Source organism: Akebia trifoliata, chromosome 16 (genome assembly GCF_017979445.1).
Source record: "Akebia trifoliata isolate Shusen 1 chromosome 16, ASM1797944v1, whole genome shotgun sequence".
NCBI lineage: Eukaryota > Viridiplantae > Streptophyta > Magnoliopsida > Ranunculales > Lardizabalaceae > Akebia > Akebia trifoliata.
The window spans coordinates 24,325,777-24,338,327 of NC_141390.1; the positions used below are offsets into that span (position 1 = coordinate 24,325,777).

Genomic DNA, 12,551 nt, shown 5'->3' on the forward strand with positions numbered 1-12,551 from the left:
CACAACTTAGCCCAATATAAAAAATCCAAATTAATCATAGAATGGTAAAATCCAAATTGCTTTATGAAGCGTATATGTCAGTAGGTCAATCCTAGAGGTATCTTAAGGAAATATCCTCTCAAGCTTTATTCTAAATTAATTCTGTAATTTTCTTGTTTAACGAAAACCAAACAATAAAAACTAAAAGCAAGAAAGTTGAGTGAGTTCGTTTGGACATCCCCGACGATTTTGGATTATAAACCCAATTAGAAGGAGTATTCAAATTGAATGTGCCAAAAGGGTTGGGTGAGAAAAGGTACACAAAATACCGTTAATTGAAAATGGTAATAAAAGCAGCTATGAATTAATACATTTCATATTGTAATAATAGAAGACATGGCTTTGAACATATTTGAATATAGAAATAATATTCCTTTAGCCGATCTCAATTGTTTTGAGCACAGTTTCAATGATGAAAATTTAAGAAGTTCATATTAGAACCAATATTGACTGGTCACTACTCTGTATTTCCTTTAATTTTCATGTGGTACATGCTAAAGAAATTCAGGAATTATTTTGTTTTTTGGTTACAAATGTGTGTACAATAGTCTCATTGATTTCTACAATTGTGATCGTCATCCTTCCTTAACTATCCCATTTCATTTTTCGAGTGTTTTTGCAGTGAGATGGATGATTGGTGTATTTTGATCATTTTAGAAGAGTAAGAAATTTAATTTTATATGAGAAATTTGTTTTTGTCCATATCTTCTAATTGTAGATGAGTCTTCTAAGTAGAGAATATTATCTTATTATCTCAAAGAGTATTAGTATGGGTTCTGAAGAACATCATCACTGTAAACAAGTCATAATGAGGTCGAATGGAGTGTATGTTGCCTAGAACATGCCTTCGTTAGTTTTGGAAAATACAATATTATTTCGGTGTAACATTTCAGAAAATAATGGCTCTAAAATTAATATTAATTAATTTCATACGTGATTCAAACATAATCTTTTTTGAAACAAATATTAAATATATATCTATCAAACAGTAACAAGGACGCAAAACCCAACTGTTAAACAAAATTGTATCAAACAGTGAAAGGTTGAGCGGTTTAACGTGGGGTACGATGAACTTAATGTCTATTAACACAAAAATGTTTACTAGAAAACATTAGGCTGCCATTGAGGATTATAAAGGCGCAAAACATACATGTAATAAGTGGGATTCCAACTCAACCCACTAAGTATTCTCCAAGACTTATTACTTCAAATATTTACATTATTATTGATTAATATGAGTGCTTTATTACTGATTAAGGGAGAGGAAGTGGAGAGGTTACATAAGTCTGTGTTACTGGATCTGTACCCACACCGAATTGTGAATCAGGATGTTACAAATCAGTTTGTGGTACGATTAATATTGGATTCATGGAATACAGTGATTCAGCTGGTACTAGTGAAGATAAGAACTATTTCTTTGAGAGAGATTCAAATGTTATGTAATTTTCTTCTGAAAGACATCTTCAAACATTTGTTCCTTGAATTTCAGTAGGTATTTTTTTTAATCATCAAGTAGAGAATCTCTGTAAAATATTTTTATATATTTTATTATTTCAATATGTATTATATATTTATGATTGTTTTTATTTAGAATTTGGACTGATATACTATTTATTTTATTTTAATCTTAAAATATTTTAACCTTATAGTTGCAGCTGTAACTTGGACGCTATATTCATATATATGCTTAGAATTAGCAAGTTTTTTTTATTTGATCGGTAAGCTGGGGTTGTCGGGGGACCTCCCTTTTTATTAAAAAACTAACAAGAATGCAAAGTCTTGCCAGATAATCTGCTGCTCTATTTGCCTCCTTCCACCAAAATTCGACTCGAAGCCAAATTCCTTATCTCCTTGACTAAATCTTCGTACTTCCAACCGGGTTCATTCACTTTATTGATACATTCAGTGCATATAACGAGTCCGAACTCACTTGAATGGATTGGTAGCCCTTGAATTTGCATATTTGAGACTTTCTTTGATTGCCGTTAGTTCGATACTCATAATATCATCCTCAATCACGGTCAACCATCCCGCAAAGATAAAGTAACCATTAGAATCCCTGCCTATGAAACCAAGTCCAGCATGATCTTCTCTATTTGATGCATCCGTATTAATTTTTATCCAATTAATATCGGGCTGCCTCCAAGAAAAATTCTTCACAGATTTTATTAAGACTTTCCATGAACAATTCCAATTTATGAAGAATGGGGTAGTCACAGAGAAGAGACTTTCTTCTATTTCTTCATCATGGTAAATAGTCTTGATATCATCCTCCACATGGTAATAAATGATTTTAGTGATCTAGTTTCTTCAAAGATTTGACGATTCCTTTCCTTCCAAAGATTGTAAATCACTGAACAAGAGTAAAGACAGAGCATTTTGTAAATGATGTTGTTAAAAAATCTCATACCCTTAACGACAAGAATTTCTTCCGCAGTAGTACCCATGTCCATTCTAGTAATTTCAAATCTTCTTAGAGCCGAACTCCAAACCCATCTACTAAACGGACACTTAAAGAAGAGGTGGTCCATTGTTTCCACTTACCACAAACAAAGAATACATCTTGATGGAAGGTGAAATTCTCTGTTTTGTAGGTTATCAATCATTGAAACTTTTTTAAGGATTGCTAAACATGCCGCAAAAGAATGTCTTGGAATAGATTTCAAATGCCAAACTATATCATTCCAAAGTATAGTTTGATGTTCTCCTTGAATGGCTTCATATGCACTCTTCATTGTAAATTTCCCATTCGATGTTGGCATTCAAATTACTTTATCATTCAGTAGCCCACAAGGTAGCCGATGTGAAAAAATAAGATGTTAAAAAGGCCCAGAATCCTATTTCCAAATCTGGAAATTAGTGATTTCCCTTCTATCCAAGGGTCCCTCCACATAGATGTTAACATTCCATCACCCAATTTTATTCTTACTAAATTCATGGAATTTTCTCTTGCCTGTAGAATGCCTTTCCAAGCCCAAGGTGAGTTTTGAGGGACTAGGCAATGCCAAATATCCGAACTACCCACATACCTTTGTCTCATCCATTTTGCCCACATGGATTTATTCTCCACTAATTCTAGAAGAGTTTCATCATGCTTATTTTATTTCTATCCCTTAGTTGATGAATGCCAATGCCTCCCGCTTTGTTCCTATTGACAATTATTTGGATGATCATGATTTGGATCACTCCACAGAAATTTAATAAGGATTGATTCTATTATTTTCAAGATGCTTATTGGAATATTAAATGAAGCTGACCAATACAAATGAAAACTCAAAAGGAACGACTTGATCAACTCAACCCTTCCTGCATAAGAGAGTAAATGGCCCTTCCACCTTGCAACTCTTTTATAGAATTTATCAATTAATGGTTAACAAAGGGTAAAAGTGAGACGGGGAAGAAAAAATTGGGATTCCTAAAAAATGAATTACTCTCTTGGTAACATTGACTTGAAGCCCCGAAATTCTGTAGACATTACTTTATTCATCTTTTTGTCTATCGCTCTCTCGTCTCTCGTCTCTCTCTCTCTCTCTCTCTCTCTCTCTCTCGATAGTCTCTCTGGATCTCAGTCGATCACCCTCGATCTCATCTCTCTCTCGGTCGCTCTCCCTCGATCTCATCTCTCTCTCGCTCAGTCGCTCGCTCGATCGTTTCTCGATCTCAGTCGCTCTCCCTCGATCTCGCTCAATCGCTCGCTCAGTAGAGGAGAACCGAAGAATTCACCAAGCAGCAGAGAACACAGAGAAGAGAGATTCAATTTCTTTCCTGACCTTGTGAATCGAAGGTTCGAATACTCTTATTTAGGGTTTCAAGCTACCTTAGCAGTGTTCTATTTTTATTTTTATGAACTCGTGTTTTTTGCTAGATTTTTTAAATCCATTGTCCGTTATTGATCTCGTTTACAATTCTCTTTAGTTTTCAGGTCATTCTTGTAGTATGAGTTACATTCTTCTTGCAGTTGTAATTTTGATTGTTTTAGCATCTCTTATATGAAACATGGGAAGCTATTTGTATTTCTGATGTGAATTGTGATCGTGTTCAAACTTAGGGTTGGAATAGTTTCGGATGATTAGCATCCCTTATCACAGATTCTTTTTGAAGCTGTGGGGAACACGAACAGAGATTAGCAACATCAATTGTTATAGATCAGGTGTTTCTGCTTTGTCTTTTGAAATCAAATTACTTTAGGGGATTGTTTGGGAACATGAATTCATAGTTTACTTCTTACACGTGTCCCTTCTTTTCTATGTAAGTTCTCAAAGTTTAAATATTTCAGATACATGCATCAGTAAGTATTGAAGTGAACTTACATTTTCTTTACTCCAAAATGTTTTTTGTACTGATATTATGAGAAAGTTTTCATGCTCATTTTACCATTTCTTCAAATATCAAATGTGTTTGCAGAACTTGAATTAATTTGGACATTTAAGTTCTCAATGAATTTGTATTTTGGTACCTTGATTTTGCCATCTATGCTGCATCAAGAATTAATGAGTCGTTTTATGGGGACACTAGAAACGTGATTTTTGAGTGTATTTCTCATTTTCATGAAGAGAATCACTTCTCTATGAAAGTCATCTTCCTTTCTTGGCTGGAACTTGAGTTAATCCTTTGGGGAAATGATGATATGGCCAAGACAATAATCTCACTATTAGCCCCATCTCAAATTCTAAGACCAACTTTCCTTATTCATATTTTCTTAGGTGCATTAAAACACTCAAAAATGTAGGGCATGGTGAACCTAATGAGCGGTCCGGGTATGCCCATAGCTTCTTGTACTATCAATATCTTAAAATATTGCAGCTCTAATTACACTGTTTTAATTATCATTCTGATTGCTGCAAGGGCTTCTAGGGTTGAGAACCAAGACGCTATCGATGCTTCTATTGTAAGCATGTTGGCTGATCCTAAGGAGGTAAGATATATAAATGCCAATGATTAGGCTATGCTAAGATGTTTGAGGAAGTTTTGGGTGCAATTGTGATGTATCATCATGATTGACAATTTATTTATCACAAAATTCTTGCTGCCTGTTTTTCTTCTTTTTGGTTATGGCGTTCTTTATGGTGTATGAACTCCCATTCTAAGCACTTGTCATAGAACATTGGGCCCTCAATCTTTGGAATGCCCTTTTCAGTAATGGTAGTCATGAACGTATATTCAGGAAATCCATGCGTTGGTTGTTTTCCCTTGAATGATAATTCCACATGGTTTTATCCTTCCAGCTATTGGACTCATCTAGATAAAAGCACCAATACAGAACATCTCAGGGCAATGGAAGAATCTCTCAAGGAATCGCTTAATCGCATTCGAACACATAAGGTAAGTCCTACATTTTATATTGTTGGTTTCTTTGATTACAAATTTGAGGATTCTGCTTGGCCCATATACGTTTTTCTTTCATTCTACTCCCCAAACATTTTAGATCAATAACTTATAATTTAAAATTATAGAACGTAACCATCATTTTAGTCATGCGTAACTATCATTTATAGGTCTAGTAATTGACCTAAAAGGATGATGTAATACATTGATCCCATCTACTTCAACAGTGGTTTCACGAAATAGTTTGTCAAATATATACAGAAAGAAAGCTTAAGTGATATTTCCTGTCAAATTCCTTTGGAAATGGAAATATTTCTGAAATTTGTGGAAATCTAATAAAATGCCGATGACCTTACCTATTATATGCTTGCTCCTAATCAATGATTTTAACGGAGGCCATTATATTGTTGTGATACCAGATTTCAACCATCTTTGTTGTGGTATATGTGTAAGTAGTTGCTGTTATTTACACCGTGTTTTAAAACTGTTATAATGTTTTTATAGTTTTTTAATAATAACACATGTATAGCTTACAGTACCCATCTTATAAGTGCGATAGCTAAAGCTTCAACTAACAAATTTAACACACGTATAGCTTACAGTACCCATTGTAAGAAAGAATGTATAAAACAATGAACACCTTCATGCTTAGTAACCTTTAGTTCATTCATTCAGCCGATGAAATCCAAGACCATCCAGAATCACAAAACAACCAGCAATCTGATGAATGCAGAGACAAAGCACAGCAGGTAGTTGAACTTTATAAATAACAATGTAATAGCTATGGAGAAATAGAAACAACTGTTTTACAAAGTGCATTGAAACAATGTTGCTAAGCATTTATTGTTATTGGCTTATTTTTTTGTCAACAAGAACATGTTCAAAAGACCAAGTCTGTGAGATCGGGAGTGTTGTTTGTGGTGTTAACCATGTGTGTCAGTCACGAAGCTCGACCCAATGGAAGCAAGAGAACAAGTAGCGGTCATATATGTTCTACTAATGATGCTACGGAGGACTTACAATCAAGAATGGAAAACAAAAGGATGCAAAAGCAATAAAAGTAAGAAAACAAGGGCCCGTGGCAGCATTTGATTCTTATATTCTGGCTTCTGTGTGTGCTTTGGCTTGTGAATTTCAGGTGTTCCCATTGATTTCTAAAGATGTACCTAGCATGGCCAAGCTTGCAAAACTTAATGGTTCTTCAAATGGGTTACAAAATGGTTTGTGTGCTGCCATACAACATGTTCGATTGATATTAGGAATCTTAGAAGCACTATTTTCACTAAAGCCATCTACCATTGGCACTTCATGGAGTTATAGTTCAAATGAGATAGTCGCTGCAGCTATGGTTGCTGCTCATGTTTCTGAACTATTTGGACGATCGAAGGTGTGCACGCGTGCTATCTCTATATTTATGCGGTGTAAGTGGGATAATGAAATTTATACAAGGGCGTCCTCATTGTATAACCTCATTGACATTCATGAAGGATACAAGGGCGTCCTCATTGGAAAAGGATGCATCAGATTTGGCTAATTTCCTTATAAGGGACATACATATTGGATTCAATTGTAGTGCCCAAGTTCTTCTAAAGTCTGTACTCACCGATAAACAAGAGTTATGCTTCTTTGTTGTTTCCTTGCTGTGGCACAAGTTGGTTGCAGCCCCGGAAACACAACTGAGCGACAAAAGCACATCTTCTCAACAGGGGTGGAGACAGGTATTGTTCTATCATGTCTTATTTATAATATATAATTTATTTTATAACTACGGTGATTAATTCAAATTGTTCAAAGTGATCAACTCTTATTATTTTGTATAGGTAGTCAATGCCTTGTGTAGTGTTGTATCAGCTTCGCCAACAAAAGCATTGTCTGCAATTGTTCTTCGGGTCAGTATTCGGCTTAAGTTAATAAGTGAATTCTCAACTGACTTTAAAAAAATATATATAGCATCTCTATAACTTTTTTACCCAAACCATTTCAGGCAGAGAAGGCTTTGCAATCTTGGGTTGCTAGAGATGGTGAGCAAGATCAAAATACATGGATAATTAATCAACAGATAGTAAAATTAATGGTGGAGCTAATGAGAAATCATGATTGCCCAGAATCGTTGGTAATTCTATCTAGTGCTCCAGATCTTCTACAACGTGCCACAGATGGAATGCTCGCTGATGGAGAAGCGTGCACTTTACCACAACTAGAGGTACTATTGCGAGTAAATATACTTATTTTTCTTCTTCGTGTTTCACCTTATATTCACATTTAAGAGAGCTTTGTGACCTTATTAGATTGTGCACCTCTTTAATTATAACGTTTACTTACTACATGTTTTTATTACTGTTAATTAGTGTGCAAATTTTGGAAGCAACAGCTAGAGCAGTCCAGCTTCTGCTTGAATGGGGAGATTCCAGCTTGGCCATCAAAGATATTGAGAAGTGCTTAGCATTGGAGGCTCACACCAGGCTTGCAATTGGAATGGCAATGATATTCCTTGATGATGCCGCCAAGGGGTTGGATTGTACCATTCCGATTTGAGATTGTCTTCGTGACCCATCAGGTAATAGCCCTTGCCATTATTAGCATCAATTCATTGCTCTATGTTCTTATTAGTATCATACTCGCGTAACGTAAAAGTTTTAACGACAAATTGTCCCGAGAGAGTATCTAATGTGAAAGAAACAATCAGTCAGTCTTCGACAAGCCCTTCGATCTACTTTGGTAAGTTTTATCCGTACTCTAAAATATTGCTTTCACATTTTTTGTCAAATCCCATCCATATGGGCATATCTCTATTTTTTTTTCAAAAGTTTAGATATCGGTTTGTGATAATTTTAGATATCGGTTTGTAACCGATGTCCAAAGTCTCAGACTTAGGACATTAATCTTATAGACATTGGATTTTAATCGATGTCTAAGGTATATTTATATTTTTTTTTGTGCTAGTGTTGTTAGATTAGGAACGGTTGTAAGCCGTTCCAAATACTAAGATCTAGAACGGCTTAACGACGCCTCAATTAGAGATGGTCGATCAACCGTTTCATAGTCGTTTAGGAATGGTTTATAACCGTTCCTAATCTCCATTTTTTGTTGTAGTGTTAGATGTGATACCCCATGGGATATTTTAATAGAATGAATAAGAATTTGATTTGAGTTTACTTTCTTCTAAAATAAACAAGTGAATGCTTCCATAATAAGTGCAAAAAGGTAAGGTGAAAGCAGATCGCCTTGGTGTAAGCCCCTTCCATGTGATGACCCATTAATGATTACAAGGAATCTATAGGAAGACACACATTCCATAACCAAGTTAACAGAGACTAGTGGACAACCCACTAGGATTAAAACGGACTGAAGAAAACTCCAATTGACATAGTCATACGCCTTACAAATATCCAGTTTAACATAGAGGGCTTTTGGAGACGATGAATGAAGAATTCCACTCCAAACCCATCTAGCCCGGGGGATTGTTTTTCTAAGATTCAAACACTACTCACCTTATTTCTTCCCTAGTCACAGGACTAGTCAGAGACCTATTAGCAAGCTATCACAGCTCGGCACTACCAACAATTGTGAGAGTCAATGGAGAAATAAGGATGCATGAGATTCATGGAGAAAAAAGGGTGAAGACTCTCACAATCTAGCCTCAATTAGTGGAGAGAAGTTGTGTGATCTTGGAGCTCTAATGGCAACATGTTTAGATCAAGATAACAATCCAATCCAGCCTATAAATTCGGAAAGTTCAAATTTGAATTTAAATCTGCATGGTAGTTCAGCAAATTCCAAATAAAGAGGGATTCTCTATTATCAAGCTGTCAAAGCAACAAATGGAGTACACAATAGATTGTCAAACAACTCAAACCAGAGCCAGATTTCATGGGATTTCTTTTTATTTGATTTACAACTGAATCATTGTAATGTTATTTTAAATACTGCACTTGTATTGCCTAAGTGTTCACGTTGCCATTGAATAAAATTTGAGTTTCATTTAAAAAAAAAAAACAATTACTCAGTTAGCTTAGTTTTTCACTATGGTATCAGAGCCATTGTGAATACTAGGCGCAACCCATCACTTTGGCTTAGTTTGTTTTTTTTTTCTCTTCAACTTCCATCTTAACTTCTGCTTATTTCTTTCACCATGACTACCTTGTCACTTAATGTTGGCAACTTCATCACCCTCTGACTCACCCCAAACAATTACCCCTTGTGACGTGAGCAAGCATTGGCTCTTGCCGAGAATCAAGAAATAGTCGGGCATCTCACAAATGAAGATCCCGCTCCAACCAAATACACAAATGCAAAAAATTCAACACCACAATTAAGAAATGCTTTTATAGCATGGCGGAAGTCAAATCGTCTCTTTCGAGGGTGGATCATTGGAACACTCTCTGAGGAAACTCTCGGACTCGTTGTTGGTCTCGACACAACTCATGCTATTTGGGAGGCTCTCAAAAATGCATATGCACAAGACTCACAAGAACGTGAGTTCACACTAAGACAACAAGTGACCTATCTTTGAAAGGAAGACAACACAACAATCACAGAACATATTCGCACCTTCAAAGGTTTCTGTGACAATTTATTAGCCATTGGAAAGCCTGTACCAGACCAAGAAAAAGTCTTCTGCCTTCTTACTAGCCTTGGTCCTCATTATGAAATATTCACAACCATGTTGAAGCCTCCCAGGCCATCATACTCTGAGTTGGTCTCCCAACTCCAAAACTTTGATCAAAAGTGCAACTGGTTCTCTAACCACACAAACATCCCAACTTCTTCCTTCACTCATCAAATGGCTTTTTATGGACAGCAACAGCAACGCCCACAGCCAAACTCTTAAGGCTATCGTGCATCTTCACAAAAATCCACTTCCAATGGTCATAGATTCTAGGCTTAACAACAAAGGGACTCTTCTTCAGCAAACTCACAACGTCGACCTCCACAGCCTGGTGAGTGTCGCATGTCACCTGCAGAGAGGGGCAAGTACCATGAACAACAATGCCAATATTGTGGGATGATGGGACATATTGCTAAGATATGCTGGTGGGTGCCAAAGAAAATCGCTCAACAAGATGAGATTCCACAAGCACTTGCAACATTCACTTTGGACACCACCATTGTTGACACCAAGTGGACAATGGACACTGGGGTCTCCAACCATATGACAGGCAAGCCAGGTATGCTAATTAACCTTTGTAAATACTCTGGTGCTGACTCCGTGCTAACTGGAGATGGGTCTTCGATGCCAATTCTTGCAACTGATGATTCTTGTATAAAACAAAAAGTGTCTGCCTTACCACTCAATGATGTTTTATTAGTTCCTAACTTAACAAAAAATTTACTTTAAGTAATCCAGTTAACTAAACAATTTCCTGTTACTTGTGAATTTTCTAATGTTGATTTTTGTATTAAGGAACGGAAAATAGGTCAGGCAATGATAATAGGGAAACACAAAGGTGATCTCTATGTCCTACCCACTTCACCAAAATTATATTTCTCACATCGCTTCAAATCAGGCACTGTAGAAGTTTGGCATCAACGCCTATGCCACCCACAGTCTTCAACTGTACAAATGCTAAAAAATAAAGGACTAATTGATGTCGTAGGGACAACAAAATTTCAACATCTTTGTGATAGTTGTCAATTAGGAAAACTTAGTTGTTTACCTTTTTCTAGTTCAGAACATTCTAATACTAGTGTCTTTGAAAAAAATTCATTGGGATTTATGGGGACCTACACCCGTTTTATCCATTGAAAAATTTAAATACTGTGCTTGTTTGGTTGATGATTTTTCTAAGTATACGTGGATTATTCTCTTGCGCAACAAATCTGATTTGTTTAATGCATACTTAGCTTTTGAAAAATATGTTGTAAGATAGTTTAACAAGCAAATTAAAAAATTTCATTCAGACGGAGGTGGTGAGTTCATCAATTCAAAACTATCGACTCATTTTCTTTCTACAGGCGTTGTTCATCAGGTATCATCCCCATATACCCCTAAGCAAACTAGTATAGTTGAGAGGCGCCATAGGACTATAAGAGAATTAGGAATGACTATGTTATTTCACTGTGGTGCACCCTTATTCTTATGGATAAAGGCTTTCAACACAACTATGTATCTTATGAATCGCCTACCTTCATCTACTCTCAACTTTGAAACACCATATTTGGCTCTTCATGGGACACATCCAGATTATTCCTCTCTCCGAGCATTTGGGTCTAAGTGTTTTCCCTACACTTGGGATATACGAAAACACAAATTTGATCCAAAAATACTTCTGTGCATCTTTGTAGGGTACAGTGGAAAACATAAGGCTTATAAATGTTATCATCCATCAAGTAAAAAGTTTTTCATCTCTCATCATGTTGTCTTTGATGAATTAATTTTTCCATATAAGCCTTTCAACAAACCCTGCACGACAGCAAATCAGCTAGTAGTAATTAGTATTTTTTATTTTTGGTTACCACATACTAACATTTGTTCTTCTGCAGGTACAACTTCGGACTCTTCTTCACCCCCATTTTGAAGTCCCTTGCTGCCAATTGACACTTGATCTCCACTAAGTTTTTCCCAAAATTTTAGTCTGACAGAGTCATCACGGTAATCCCCCTCTATGGAGTCTCAGACCAATACATAAATTAATGAATTTCATGAGTCTCTTCACAACACTAATTCACCTAAAACAGTTCTATCACAAGAATGTCAAGAGTCTCTTGGGACTGCCCAAGAAATAGCTCCAAAGATTGTATGTGAAACACCTGAGTCCTCCCATCATAGTCCTGGTCCTTCAGCACCATTGGTCCACTCCATGGTCACTCGGTCTAAACTAGGTGTGGTAAAACCAAATCCTAAGTATGCCTTAACCACCATCACCTTAGCTAATATACCTCGTGAACCTCAAAATATTAAGATTGCATTGGCACATCCTGGTTGGAAAGCAGCCATGGACGAGGAGCTGGCTGCACTACATCAGAATGAGACCTGGAAACTGGTTCCTCGAACACCAAGCATACATGTCATTGGGTCAAAATGGGTGTTTAAATCAAAAATCAAATCAAATGGTTCTTCTTTAGATCGACTCAAAGCACGTTTAGTTGCAAAAGGGTATCATCAAATTGATGGAGTAGACTACATAGAAATTTTTTCTCCGGTTATCAAACCAGGGACAATATGCATGATAATTACCATAGCTCTT

General features: G+C 36.2%; 1 pseudogene across 1 annotated transcript; it reads left to right on the forward strand.

Annotated features, from left to right (window-relative positions):
- Nucleotides 1-3,866: 3,866 nt before the first annotated feature.
- LOC147383003 (protein GIGANTEA-like) lies at nt 3,867-11,823 on the forward strand (annotated as a pseudogene). The gene is made up of 7 exons (XR_015173883.1): nt 3,867-4,954; nt 5,265-5,361; nt 6,040-6,113; nt 6,238-7,082; nt 7,185-7,253; nt 7,349-7,567; nt 7,713-11,823. The product of XR_015173883.1 is annotated as a protein GIGANTEA-like (transcript).
- Nucleotides 11,824-12,551: the final 728 nt, after the last annotated feature.